This window comes from Chrysochloris asiatica, unplaced genomic scaffold (assembly GCF_000296735.1).
Source record: "Chrysochloris asiatica unplaced genomic scaffold, ChrAsi1.0 scaffold00008, whole genome shotgun sequence".
NCBI classification, from domain to species: Eukaryota; Metazoa; Chordata; class Mammalia; order Afrosoricida; family Chrysochloridae; genus Chrysochloris; species Chrysochloris asiatica.
Window position 1 is genome coordinate 25,878,349 of NW_006408526.1, and position 11,427 is coordinate 25,889,775.

The window sequence follows — 11,427 nt, forward strand, 5'->3', positions numbered from 1 at the left end:
CTAGAGAAATTTAGGGAAGCAGGATGGAGTCATTCTCTGACTCCACTCAATATCTCCTTCCTGGCTTTCTGGGAGGCCTAGTGTTCAGTTCAGCTAGCAGAAGAATCATTGATTGAGGAAGGATTATGTGCCAAGCACAGAGCCAATTGCTGGGCACACCGATATGAAGAAGAAAGATCTCTATGGTTGGCATCCAGGCTGACTGTCTACTAAAGCACTGACTCATGTGATACCTTGGAGCAAAATAGTCTCACCATGGGATAGATAGATTCATAGGTGGCACAAATGGCTTGCGTTCAACTACTAACAGAAACCACCACTCGTCCATCAATTTGTTGTATTGTGGTGGCTTGTATGTTGCTATAATTCTGGAAACTATGCCACGGGTATTTTAAATAAGAACAGGGTCACCTAATGTGAACAGGTTTCAGCTGGGCTTCCAGACTAAGACAGACTAGGAAGATGGAGAGACAGACTACTTCCAAATATTTACTCACTGAAAACTTTATGAATGGCAATGAAACACTGTCAAATAGCACCAGAATATTGAATATTGAATCAGGATGAAAAGCACCAGAATATTGTTAGATACAGTGCTAGAAGATGAGCAACTCAGGTGGGAAGGCACTCAAAATGTGATTGGGGAAGAGCTGTCTCCTCAAAGTAGAGTTGACCATGATGATGCAAAGACTTCAGGACCATCATATGTTGATAGGGCACAACTCAAGATGAAAAGAAACAGCTGAAAACATCTAATAATAATTGTAGTATAAAATGTACAAAGTATGAATCTAGCAAAATTGGCAATTGTCAAAAATGAAATGGAATGCATAAACATTGAAATCATAGGCATTAGTAAACTGAAATGGACTAGTATTGGCCATTTTGAATCTGACAACCACATAGTTTACTATGGTGGATATTACAAATTGAAGAGGAATGGTGTCACATTTATCATCAAAAATACTATTTCAAGATCTATCTTGGAGTACAATGCTGTCTATGATAGGATAATATCCATATGGCTACAAGGAAGACCAGTTAATACAACTATTATTCAAATTTATATACCAATCACTAAAGCCTTTGATAATGAAATTGAAGAATTTTACTAACTTTTTCAGTCTGAAATTGATCAAACATACAATCCAGTTGTATTGGTAATTACTGGCCATTGGAATGCAAAAGTTGGAAACAAAGAGGAAGAATCAGTCATTGGAAATTATGGTGTTGGTGATTTAAATGATGCTAGAGATCCCATGATATAGTTTTGCAAGACCAATGACTTGTTCATTGCATATACATTTTGAAGGCAACAAAAAAGGTGACTATACACATGGACCTCACCAGATGGAATGCACATAAATCAAATTGAATGCATCTTTTGAAAAATATGGTGGAAAAGCTCCATATCATCAGCGAAAACAAGACCATGGGCAAACTGTGGAACAGACCATCAATTGCTCATAGGCAAATTAAGGCTGAGGCTGAAGAAAATTAAAACAAGTTCATGAGAGCTAAAATATGACCTTGAGTATATCCCACCTGAATTTAGAAATTATCTCAAGAACAGATTTGATGAATTAGACACTAATGACTGAAGACCAGAAGAGGTTTGGTTAAGAACATCATACAGGAAGAAAGCAAAAGGTCATTAAGAAGACAAGAGAAAAGGAAAAGATCAAAATAGATGTCAGAAGAGACTCTGAAACTTGCTCTCCAGCATTAGACATGCTGAAGCAAATGTAAGAAATTAGGAGGTACAAGAGCTGAACAGAAAATTCCAAAGATCAGCTCAAGAAGACAAGGTCAAATATTGTAATAAAATGTGTAATGACCAGGGGTTAGAAAACCAGAAGGGAAGAACACACTCAGCATTTCTCTAATGCTGAAAGAATTGAAGAAAAAATTCAAGCCTTGACTTACAATATTGAAAGAATCTATGGGCAAATTATTGAATGATGCAGAAAGCATCAAAAGAAGATGGAAGGAATTCACAGAGCCACTGTATCAAAAAGAAATAGTGGATGTTCAAACATTTCAAAAGGTAGCATATCATTAAAAGCCAATGATACTGAAGGAAGAATTCTAAGGTGCATTGACTACATTGGCAAATAACAAGGATCCAGGAATTGATGGAATACAAATTGAAATCTTTCAATAAACTGATGCAGCACTGGAAGCATTCATGCATCTATACCAAGAAATTTGTAAGACAGCTACCTGGACAGCTGATTGGAAGAGATCCATATTTGTGCCCATTCTAAAAATAGGTGACCTAAGGGAACGTGGAAATCATCGGAAAATATCATTAATATTGCATGCAAGTAAAATTTTTCTAAAGATCTTTTTAAAAAAATAATAGTACATTGACAGGGAAGTGGCAGAGGTTCAAGTTAGATTCCAGTGAGGATGTGGAACAAAGGCTATAATTGCTGATGTCAGATGGATCTTGGCTGAAATCATAGAATATAAAAAAGATGTTTCCTTGTGCTTTATTGACTATGCAAAGGCTTTCAGCTGTATGTATCATTACAAGCTATAGAAAACATTGAGCGCTCCAGAATACTTAAATGTGCTCATAAGGAACCTGTACATAGACCAAGAGGAAGTTGTTTAACAGAACAAGGGAATATTAATTGGTTTAAAATTAGGAAAGGTGTGCACAAGAGTTGTATTCTTTCACCATACTTATTCAATCCTTATACTAAGCAAATGATCCGAGAATACGGATTATATGAAGAAGAACGTGGCATCAGGATTGGAGGAAGACTCATTAACTACTTGAAATATGCAGATGATACAACCTTGCTTGCTGAAAATGAAAAGTACTTAAAATACTTACTGATGAAGATGAAAGGCTACAGCTTTTGGTATGGATTGCACCTCAATGTAAAGAAAACAAACATTTTTCACCACTGGACCAAGAAATAACATCCATATAAATGAAGAAATGATTGAAGTTGTCAAAGACTTCTTGCTTGAATCAACCATGAACACTCATGGAAACAGCAGCCAAGAAATCAAACAATGTATTGCATTAGGCAAATCTGCTGCAAAAAACCTCTTTAAAGTGTTTAAAAGCAAAAACGTCAGTCTGAGGACTAAGGTGAACCTGACCCAAGCCATAGTATTTTCAATAACCTCATATACATGTGAAAGTTGAGTAATGAATAAGGAAGACTGTAGAAGAATTGATGCATTTGTGTTATAGTGCTGGAGGAGAATATTAAAAGAACCATGGACTGCCAAAAGAAAAATCAATCTGTATTGGAAGAAGTACAGCCATAATGCGTCTTAGACAAGGTCTCTCATACTTCAGACATACTATCAGAAGGGACTTGTCCCTGGAGAAGGACATCATGCTTTGTCAGCAAAAAAAAGAAAAAAGAGGAAAATCCCCAATAAGATGGACAGGCACAGTGGCAGCGGCCATGGTTGTAATACCAGGCAGTGTTTTGTTCTGTTGTGCATCAGGTTGCTATGAGTTGGTACTGACATGATGGCATGTAACAACAACAATCATAAAACCTAACTGAAAATTCAGCAATTCTAACCTGGCTATCTGCTTCCATTAGTAGTACATCCAAGCTCTCTCTTTCTCTCTCTTCCAGTCGCTGGTGCGCCGGGAACTGCGGGCATCGGTGCAGACATGGCCAAGTACAAGAACCACACCACGCACAGCCAGTCCTGAAAATGGCACAGAAATGGTATCAAGAAACCCCAATCACAACAATATGAGTCTCTCAAGGGGGTGGACCGCAAGTTTCTGAGGAACATGCGCTTTGCCAAGAAGCACAAGAAAGGCCTGAAGAAGATGTAGAGCAACAACGCCAAGGCCATGGATGCACGTGCCGAGGTTATCAAGGCTCTCATAAAGCCCAAGGAGGTCAAGCCTAAGATCCCAACGGGTGTCAACTACAAGCTCAGTCAACTGGCCTACATTGCCCATCCCAAGCAGGGGAAGCGTGCTTGGGCACACATTGCCAAGGGTCTTAGGCTCTGTCGGCCAAAGTCTAAGACCAGTGCTCAAACTAAGGCTGAAGCTTCAACCAAGCCCTCAACTAAAGCTCCAGTCAAGGCCTCAACTAAAGCTCCAGCCAAGGCTTCAAGTTTAGCCCCAGCCAAGGCCTCACCTCAGGCTCCCAAATGTGCCCAGGCCCCCACAAAAGATGGAATAGAGTTCTCCATCTGAGGACAGAGGGATTGTCATGACCCTTTGGGCTACCTTCTGTATAGAGCTGGTGTCCTCCAGTGCTATTTGTACAAATAAATCTGAGGCAGGAAAAAAAAAAAAAAAAGAGTACATCCAAGAAGATCCAATGGAGCAGTTCTATTCTGCTCCATTGGGTCTATAAGGCATGGGTCACCGTGAATTGAGATGAACTCAATTGCAATGGGTTGGGACTGTCATCTTTTTTGGGAGAGACTGGACACACTAGTGCTCAGTGGCTCCCCTAATGGAGTCCTGATGTGGCACTTCAGGATAATGTGCTGGACTGCAAGGTCAGTTTGAACCATAAGATTGGTGGTTCAAACCCACCAGCTCTCCTTGGAAACCCTATATAGGATTGCTATGGGTCAGAACTGACTCAATGGCACTTAACAACAACAATAGTCCATTTTCTCTTGACCATTCTCTATACCTCCCTTTGGAATTTGTCTTCTCCTTGGAACTGCAGTTCTTTGAAATTTAAACCCATGTAGTTCTAGACAATCTTGTTCTTGTTAGGTGTCGTAGAGATGATTTTTGACTCATAGAGACCCCAAAGTGACAGAGTTGAACTGCCCCCTAGGATATTCTAGGTTGTAATCTTTATGGGAGCAGATGATCAGTTCTTTCTTCCATGAGTATGATGGTTGGGCTTGAACTGCCAAAACTTTCAATGTTAGCTGCCAAGTTCTTAACAAGTAAAGAGAGATTATTGTCACCCAAGAAGAAACTGATACCCAGAAAGGAAAAATGATCTGAACAAAGTCACTTCCAGGGCTTTCTTGAGAAAACCAGAGTTCTGCCTCATCTGTGCCCTTTGGCATTTACTGTAAGATGTCTCAAGGTTGTTTTATAAATTAGTAAATAGATGGGCTGGTAGAGGTGGGGTTGGAGGAAAGTCAGTTGCTCAGACTGGGCTTACTACCTCTGACCTGTGTTCGCTAGCCATTCCATTCACCTCCCTTTATTCCAAGTTCCCTCTCACCCTTACTTCTAAGCCAATTTGGATGCAAAGACCTTAGGGAAATTGGAGCTGGGAAGACCTGCCTTGGCTGCAGAATTAGTCAATCTAATTATCCTCTCATGCTGTGTTTATCTCAGTGGAATGGCTGCCAATGGCCTGTCAATGACAGACAAGCTGAGTGTGAAGTCCTTGCTAGTGGTTGGAGTCTTAATTGTGTGAGCTTGACTTAAGGGAGTGGCATTTTTTCTTGGAGCTGTCACTACCAGGTCATCTCCACCCTGACACACTTGGCTCACCTTCCTCACTATTCCATATTCTCCTGGCAGACACTTGGGGTGACAGCTCACTTATAGCTCTTCCCTGGGAGTTCCTGCTGTAATTCAATTGCTACCTTCTCTGTGATGCCACCCCTGCGTCCCCTTCCAAGTCCCCACGCTCCCAAGCATGCTGTTCGTCCCTTTCTTACAACAGTTTAACCTCATGGTGCTACTGCCTTTGTCTTCATGTAGCTTTCTCCTCCACAAGTCCAAGTATGCCTTGAGAAAGAGCCTAGGACATCTTAGTCTTCTTGTCTAGTGCATAGTAGTTACCTGATGTTATTGTTGTTAAGAGCCATAAATTCAGTTCTGACTCACAGTGGTCCTGTACAGGGTTTCCGAGGAACAGCTGGTGAATTTGAACCACCCACCTTGCAGTTAAAACAACCTTGAGGTCCAGTGTTTATCCTACAGTATCATCCTAGGACTCTAGTTACTTGATAAATGTGTTGAAATCCAAGCAAAGATCAAGTTAATCTTCACTTTCTAGAGTATTACCCTTGTTAGGATGTTTTACCAGTTCTGGTAAGCAAGGCTAGAATGGGTGAGAATGGCTAACCAGAGGCAGAGTGAGCAGGAACTGGGTTAGAGGGGAGAGGAACGGAAAGGCTGGGCAGGAAGGACAAGAGGAATGAGATACTGAGAGATGTCTAAAATAGACCTTGGTCAAAATGGTGGAAATGGGAGAAAGGATTTGGGTGTTCTTCTGACATTGGACAAACAGAAAGAGTAAGAGAATAGAATTTCCTGGGGCATAAGGTCATGGGTCTTGTCTAGAGAATTCTTGTTTCCCAGGTTGAAAATTCTGCTCTGCTCACAAGAAATCATAGTGACAGTGTCTTGAGAACACCTTCAACTCAGGACTGAGGTGCCAGGAAACAGGAGTCCACACGAGATGGAGTCCACCTCAGGCAATTTGGAAAAGAATGCCAAGAGGTTTGAAATATAAAACAAGGGAATCCAAGGGAAGATAGGAACCTCAGGAAAGACCCGAGGGCTACAAGTAGCTCTATTACAAATATCAGCAATTTGCTAACAGTCAGGACGGTTCCAGATGCCAAGGAGAAACAGTTTGCACAGGTGATGGGTTTCCCCCAGATATGAGAATCTGTGTCACAATTAACCTCTTGATGAGAGATTTCTCTCAATTAGGTTTGAGTTGACAGGTGGTAAAACCTGGACAACTGGCAGGGGTTGACTGACAACTGGAATAGATGAAGCCATTAATCCTTTCTCTTCTTGTTGCCTATGTTATCTACCCCCTCCTAATGGACTAGGTTCATGGTCTGGACTATTCATTTATCCATTCATTCAGAAAGCTATGGCATTGGTATTTCAAACACCAGCAGGGCCACCCATGGTAGATAGGTTTCAGAGGAGCTTCCAAACCAGGAAGAAAGGGCTGGGGATCCACTTCTGGCAATGAGCCAATGTAAACCTTATGGCGCATGAGATTCTTCTATGGTTCCAGCTTGACTTCATACTGCATCTACCAACTATTCACAGCAAAGCATGTCCACTCTGTGCCATGTAAGAAACCTGGGCTGCTCCACCTTGAATCTGCCAAGTATCACACTGATCTAAGGGAGACATTTATAAAGTTCCCTTAGGGATTGAACCAGTCATCTCAGTGGTCCCCAGAGGATACACAGGGATATTCACTTCCTAGGCTGCTGAAATAAAGTACCACAAATTGCATAGCTTAAAATAAGGAAATGAATAGTTTTCATTTTTCTCACAGGCTAGAAGTGCCAAATCAGGGGACTGACCAAGCTGATTCCTTCTGAGGCTTCTGAGGATGAATGTTCCATGCCTCTCATCTAGCTTCTGGTGGTTGCCAAGAATTCTTGGCATTCCTTAGATTGTAGATGCATCACTTTAATCTCTGTCTCCATCTTCACATGACACTATTACTCTGTATCTCGCTATGCCCTCTTTTAAGGACAAAAACTATACTGGATTAGGGCCCACCTTACTCCAGTATGACTTAATGTTACCTTATTTATCTCTGCAAATAAATTATTTAAAATATGGCAACATTCACCTGGAGTTAGGACTTGAACATGCCTTTTGGTGGGGACACAAAATAACCCATTGTTGTTGTTGTTGTTACGTGCTGTGGAGTCAATTCCGACTCATAGTGCCCTGCATAGGGTTTCCGAGGCTGTACATCTTTACGGGATCAGAAAGCCTCATCTTTTTCCCGTGGAACAGCTCGTAGTTTCGAACTTCTGACCTTGAGATTAGCAGCCTGATTGGTGATAGGGTAGTGGTTACGAATTGGGCTGCGAACCACAAGGTCAGCAGTTTGAAACTACCAGCTGTTCCGCGGGACAAAGATGAGGCTTTCTGCTCCCGTAAAGATTTACAGCCTCGGAAACCCTGTACAGGGTCGCTATGAGTCGGAACCGACTCCACGGCATACCACCATGCTATCAGAGCTCCTTTATAGATAGGAGAAAATAGCCTTTTGATGGAGTAGACAGGACTTTTCCAATATTTGATGATAATGTCAATTGGGGTAAGAAAGTCAGCCCCACACTTTCTTGAATCCATTGAATTAACAAGCTGATAGGCATAATATAGAACTCTAGCAAATAACCATTCTAATTCCTAGTGAAGAACACAATGGTCTTACAGGATCACTGTGTACTCTGCTCAGAAACAAGGAATAATTATTTCAGGGAAGAACTGAAGTTATTGTGAAGACCCACAGACTTGCTTTATAGCGCTTTCTTTTCCTTCAGGGAATCCTAGCTCGGGATTCTGAATGCCTTCTGTTTGGCTGACAGCTTCTGAGAGTGAGGTCAGCGGCAGTATGGGATCAGGGAGAAGGAAGTGTGGTGCTAAATATTCAAATCAGTTGAGTGCTTAAGAAATAAGGATGTTGTTAAGTGTTGTCGAGTAGATTCCGACCCATAGGGACCTTGTATAGGGTTTCCAAGGAGCAGCTCAAGAGCTTGAACCACCAACCTTGCAGCTCAAATGACTTTGCAGTCTGACGCATTAGCCCACAGCGCCACACAAGAATTTTAAAGTTTGCAGCTAGGCCACCCAAAATAGGAGAGCAAAGGCGCATTAAAAGCGAAAGCAGAGTCCGTAACTAATTAAAGGAATCCTGGTGTGACATGTGATGCTGTGGGATCAGCACTGGACTTGGATCACCAACGTGGGCATTTCAAACCCACCAGCTGCTCCTTGGAAGCCCAAGTCAGAACTGACTCAGTGGCACTTAACAACATATACATACACACTACATACAGGGTCATTAGAGTCCTGGTGTGGCGCTGTAGGCTAATGCGTCAGACTGCAAAGTTGTTTTAACTGCAAGGTTGGTAGTTCAAGTCACCAGCTATTCCTTGGAAACCCTCCCTATGCAGGGTCGTTATGGGTTGGACTAAACTCTATGGCACTTAACAACATACAACCTATACATTATGCTGTTGTTGTTACTAGGTGCTGTTGAGTCGGTACCTTATATAAAACAGAACGAAACACTGATCAGTCCTGAGCCAATACTACATATGTATAGGTTGGAACCGACTTGGCAGCACTTAACATCAACAACTATGGAAAAACAATGGGTGTTTGAAATCTTGATCATGTTGGCAGGCTGCAAGGCTAGTTCACAAACTGCATCTGAGTAATTTCTAGCATGTCTCAGGGCCAGCATGATGAAACCCCAGCATCTAAGTACAACATACAGAAGAATTTCGTCAAAGTACATACAGCGAGGAGGGAAAACAGTCCAGGGACAGTCTATGAGTGATTTACATCAGTAATTGTTTGAAAGTTAGATTCTCAATGAATCCTGTATATGTAGTCTGGGAGAATGCATTTCAGTAGCTCACCAGGACATTCTTACGGCCATTGAAGATTAAAATCCAATGGTTTAGTCATTAAGAGGACACACTATAATAATAATTATTTTTTAAGGTTTTCATTGTGAATTGAGTGAAAGTTTACAGGGCAGATCATCCATTTTACATTCAACAAATCATATACCTTGTTTCATTACAATGATTATAATCTCCTCCATGTACCATCAGTTAACAGTATTTCTCTCTATTCACTTTAGCTCTTTTTTTAAAAACACTCAGGCATGTATAATAATTTATACCACCAAAAGGCACATTCTGCAAGTCTGCCTCCTGGCTGCCAGCTCTTAGTCGCTCTCTTTCCATGAATCTAGAGTCCTCAGCTGCTCCCTCTCTCCATGAGGACACATTATTTTGAACTGGAAAAACTGTGATTCCAATGTAAGTTTTATACCCACTAACTATGTGACTTTGGAAAGCTGCTCAACCCTTCTAATCCTTAGTTTCTCATCTGTAAAATAGGAATAATAATAATGTCAATGCTTAAGGCTGTCAGGAACATTAAATTAAATGTCGAACATAAAGTGCTTAGCATAATGTCTAACATGGGGTAATAACTGATAACATTAAGCATGCGATTGTTATTGTAGTCCTTTTAGAGAAATGATATGTAGGAGCTAGGTGTCTTCTCTTTCATAAGTGCACATGAAGTACTTATAGTCTACTACCATTCAATTGGGAGTCCTGGTGTGGTACTGGAGGATAATGCACTGGACTGCAAGGTCAGTTTGAACCGCAAGGTCGATGGTTCAAATTCACAAGCCACTCCTCCGAAACCCTATACAGGATGGCTATGAGTCAGAACTGACCTGATGGCACTTAGCAACAACAGGTATTTAGTTGAAGGATTCCTGGTGCTGTGGGTTAAACACTGGGCTGCTACCCACAAGGTCGGCAACTCAAGCCTACCAGCCATCCCGCAGGAAAAAATATGAAAGTGTCTGCTTCCGTAAAATTTATAGTCTCAGAAACATAAGAAGTTTATAAACAAATATAAAATTTGTTTTATAGGATTGCTATCAGTCAGAATCAACTCGATGGCAGTGGGATTTTCATTTTTTAGCATCCAGTTGACTTGATATGCTCAAAGTCATAAAGGAAAACATTTCCCCTAGAATTATGCTTCATTTATTTTAATGAAGACAGTATACTGCATCTTTAACTGTTTCCTCAGTCGTGATGCCGACCATTGTTATTATTTTTCCTACTATTCTTCCAAGGAATTCCTTTTGCTGCTGCTGTTGTTGTTGTTTTAACTTTTTCTTGTGAACTGAGTAAAGGTTTACAGACAAGATCATCACCTTTACATTCAACAATCATACATTTGTTTCATCTCAATGATTACAATCCCCTCCATGTAACAACAGTTATCTTGCTTTCTCCCTGCGCTTCCTATTTGCATTGCACCTACCTTCCTATCCCTTCTCAACTTGGTCCTTAGGAAAATGTTGCCCTTTTGATTTTGAATGTTTGACCATTCTCTGGTGACTATATGCCTCGCTAGTACTGTTGTCCCCCTATAAACATACTGACTACTTGGCAGACCTGAAGGATGGCCAAGAGTCATACTATAAGCAAACCCATCTTTTATTATTATTAAATAATTTTGAGTTTTGTTCCACATTTTCTCCCACTCTACTCAGGACCCTCTAATGGGATTCCTTTCAGGGCAGTTGGTAGTTGTAGCCGGGCATCATCTAGTTCTTCTGGTCTCAGAGTCATGAAGACTAATGTCCACATGTTCCATTAGTCCACTGGACTAATTGATTCCAAGTCTCTTCAATTCTTACCACTCTTCTTTCTTTCATACATGGAGATACCAAAAGCTGCTCTTTAGATGGTCACTCATGAATGTTCAAGATTCCACACACTACTCATCTAAGCAGGATGCAGAACTTGTGGGTTATGTTATGCCAGTTGACTATGGTGTCCCTTGAGTCTAGGGTCTTGAGCCCCCAGGCCCAGAAACTCACTGCCTTAAGATTTTTGATAATATCTAAGAATTTCTCATCATTTTGCCTGCTGTGTGCTCTACCACATTCCTAGTTGTGTTTG

The 11,427-nt window shown here is 41.1% G+C and overlaps 1 pseudogene; it reads left to right on the top strand.

The window, feature by feature from the left end:
- Positions 1-3,652: 3,652 nt before the first annotated feature.
- Positions 3,653-4,195, top strand: LOC102823261 (annotated as a pseudogene).
- Positions 4,196-11,427: the final 7,232 nt, after the last annotated feature.